The following is a 3,910-nucleotide window of genomic DNA, read 5'->3' as shown; positions in this document are numbered from 1 at the left end:
AAATTAAGTTCTTTTTTCTAATAGACATATTAGAAATGGACTTAAACCTTCAAAATCACTTAGACATAAGAAGATGATGAAGTAAAACCGAAGAAAATTTATGAGAGGCGTCTGGCGCCTAGTTGGAAAAAGTTTGTGTATTTTTAGCTAATTTGAAGTAACTGGGCTGGGTTTATTGCATTGAGTTTTTAAATATCAAAACCAACATTATCCTTATTATTTGTCACCCCAAATTCAATTACAAATTCACCGATCATTAACATTTCCTATAAAAAGACTTCATTTGTCCCTAAGGATCGATACTCGGAATACTCGTTCCGTTTTACTACTTGTGACGGGTGTACACATGCGCTCTCATTTATTTTGAATCCAAAATCCCAAACATGAGGTTTTACTTGCAAGGGCAAAACTAAAAAGAAACCACATAAAAACAATAATAGAAACAAATCCAAGTCTCAAGGCAAGGTGAAAAAATGTTTCTATTGTCACAAAGATCATATAAGAAGGAACTGCTATGAGTTGAAAAATAAAAGAAAGAATGAAAATAAAAGGGAAGATGAAAATCAAAATGCAAATGTGACAGAGAGTTGTGATACAGTAGAAGTTTGATAGTATCAAATGGTAATTTCAATTATGAGTGAATTTTAGACTCCGGTTGCTCTTTCCACATGACTCCTAAAAAAACTTTGATTCCAAAAGGTTGAGGAGATTGAAGGGGGTAAAGTGCTACTAGGTAATCACCAAGAATGTAGCATCAAAGGGATAGGTAGTGTGCTGGTAAAAATGTTTGATAACCAAGTAAGGGAGCTATCTTCAGTCCGATATGTACCAGATTTAAAAAGAAACCTAATATCCTTGGGAGTCTTTGATAAAGCAGGATATATATGCAAATTGGAGAACGACTCAATGAAGATAATTAAGAGAGCTATGGTAAAAGCAAGAGGTAGTCTCCAAAATGGACTTTATGTTTTGGAAGGATCAACAACAAACTTAATTGTGGCATAAAAGACTTGACCACATGAATGAATGAGGTTTGAAGAAGCTGTCCAAATAAGGGTTACTTGGCAAATTAACCATAGGTTCACTTGATATTTTTGAACATTGTATATATGATAAGTAGACTAGAGTTTCCTTTAGGAGAGACACTTATTGTTCTAGGGGTATTTTAGATTATGTCCACGCAAATCTTTAGGGACCAGAAAAAACTCCTACCATGGGAGGAGCTAGGTTCTTTTTGTCTATTATTGATGACTATTCGAGAAAGGTGTGGACATATCTTCTAAAATCTAAGGATAAAACTTTTAGGAAGTTTTTGGAGTGGAAAACTTTAGTTGAAAAGCAAATGGAAAGGAAGGTAAAACACTTGAGAACGGATAACGAGCTTGAATTTTTTAGTAATGAGTTTAAAAATTTCTGCAACAAGGAAGGAATTAACAGACACTTGACAGTGAAAGAGATGCCCAAAAAAAATGGTCTGGTCGAAAGAATGAACCGTACACTTCTAGAAAAAGTAAGGTGTTTAATGTCAAATGCTTGTTTACCAAAAAGCTTTTGGCGTGAAGCATTAATGACAACCACTTACTTGATAAATAGGAGTCCTTCTGCAATTCACTTTAAAACTTCAGTGAAAAAATGGTTCAAACATCCTCCTAATTTAAGTAATTTGAAAGTGTTTGGATGCATTGTTTATGCACATGTTAGAGAAGAAAAATTGGATAAAAGAGCTAAGAAATGCTTGTCCTTAGGCTACCCATTTGGTGTCAAATTAGGTTATAGGCTTTGGTGCATTGGAAAATGTGAAGAAAAATGCATAATTAGCAGACATGTGACATTTGATGAATCTAAAATAGCTCTTGAAAATATTTTAGTAGAGAGTAGCCATGAAAATGTATCGAAAGAAACACATGAAATGAAGCTAGAACTACCTTTAGCAAAGAGAAATTGTACATCAACACAGAACATAAATGAAATCAATGAAAATGTTCAAACTGCTACTGATGCAAATGAGTCTACTGCTACACAAACAGAAAGTGTTGTATTGCCCAATGAATCTGTTGTTGAAACATTAGAACATCAATCCCTTCAAAACTATAATTTGACACGTGATAGGAAAAGGAGAGTTATTCGACCACCAACTGGGTATGAAGTGTTGATTTGACACATTATGTCTTAATTACATAATTGAATGAAGTTGAAAATGAACCCCTTTTTTACACAGATGCAGTAAACTCTAGTGATAAGGAAAAATGGAAAATGGCAATGGAGGAAGAGATAAATTCTCTTCTTAAAAATGACACACCAGAATTGGTAGAAAAGCCCCCTAATCAAAAATTGGTTGGATGTAAATGGATATATAAGTTAAAACATGATGTTGATCCATTACAACCAATTCGCTATAAAGCTAGGCTTGTAGCAAAGGTAAACACTAAGGATAGAGACACCAGAGAAACATACACGAGAAAAGAGAGAAGAAATAAATTCTCAAATTGATTGATCAAAGATGAGGAATAGAGGCACGATTTATAGGTTACAAGAGGAAACAAAATCTAGGAATAACCTCCTAACTCCACTAACAAAAAAGGAGATTTATTTGCTAAAATTAAACACAAAATCTAAACAACTTTAAAACAACTTCTAATTAAGTCCACCTAATCTTAACTTCTAACTAATTCAACACTCCCCCTCAAGCTGGACTATACAGATTGAACAGTTTCAGCTTGATCAACAACCTTTCAAACACAGGTCTCAAGAGTCCTTTTGTTACGATATCTGCAGCTTGATCTAATGATGGAACATACATCAGATTTATAATTTTCTTTTCAATCTTCTCCTTGATAAAATGCCTGTCAGCCTCAACATGTTTAGTACGATCACGATGTACTGGATTGTGTGTAATAGCAATTGCAGCCTTGTTGTCACAGTAGACTTCCATTGAACTATCAAACCTGATCTTGAGTTCTTGGAGAAGGAGTTTCAGCCACATTATCTCACAAATACCATGAGATAATGCCCTGAATTCAGCCTCAGCACTACTTCTTGCAACAACTGATTGTTTCTTACTCCTCCATGTAACAAGATTACCCTATATGAAGGTACAATATCCTGTTGTAGATCTCCTATCTTGAATAGAACCTGCCCAATTAGCATCTGTAAACACCTTAATCTTTCTGTCATCATCCTTTCCGAAAAATAATCCAAGTCCTGGAGTTCCTTTAAGATATCTAAGAATATGATACACGGCTTCCACGTGTTCTTCAGTAGGAGCATGCATGTATTGACTTACAACACTCACTGCAAATGCAATAACCAGCCTAGTTTGGGATAAATAGATTAATCTTCCAACAAAACACTGATATCTCCCTTTATCAATGGGTACCTCATCTAGGCTTTCTCCCAACCTATGATTGGGACTTATTGGAGTATCAGATGGTTTACATCCAAGCATTCTGATTTCCTTCAAGATGTCTAGTACATATTTTCTTTGACATACAGATATACCAGTTCTGCTCCTTGCAACTTCCATCCCTAGAAAATACCGAAGTGCTCCCAGGTCCTTTTTTTCGAACTCCTTTCTAAGTGCCTATTTTAGTCTCTCTATTTCTTCATGATGGTCACCTGTGACAATAATATCATCGACATAAACAATGAGGATGGTGATCTTACGTTGAGAGTGCCTATAGAACATTGTATGGTCAGTTTGAGCTTGGGTATATCCTTGTTTACAAACAGCCTTTGAAAATCGCTCGAACCATGCACGTGGGGATTGTTTTAAACCATAGAGAGATTTCTTCAGCTTACACACCTTCCCATCATACTTATCAATGTCAAATCCAAAAGGAAGGTCCATGTACACCTCTTCTTCCAAATCTCCATTGAGGAATGCATTCTTGACATCCAGTTGTTGTAGTTT

This window comes from Momordica charantia (genome assembly GCF_013281855.1).
Source record: "Momordica charantia cultivar OHB3-1 chromosome 7 unlocalized genomic scaffold, Mcharantia_2.0 BLBB01000007.1, whole genome shotgun sequence".
NCBI classification, from domain to species: domain Eukaryota; kingdom Viridiplantae; phylum Streptophyta; class Magnoliopsida; order Cucurbitales; family Cucurbitaceae; genus Momordica; species Momordica charantia.
The sequence above is the reverse complement of the archived record's forward strand: the minus strand, read 5'-3'. Positions refer to the sequence as shown.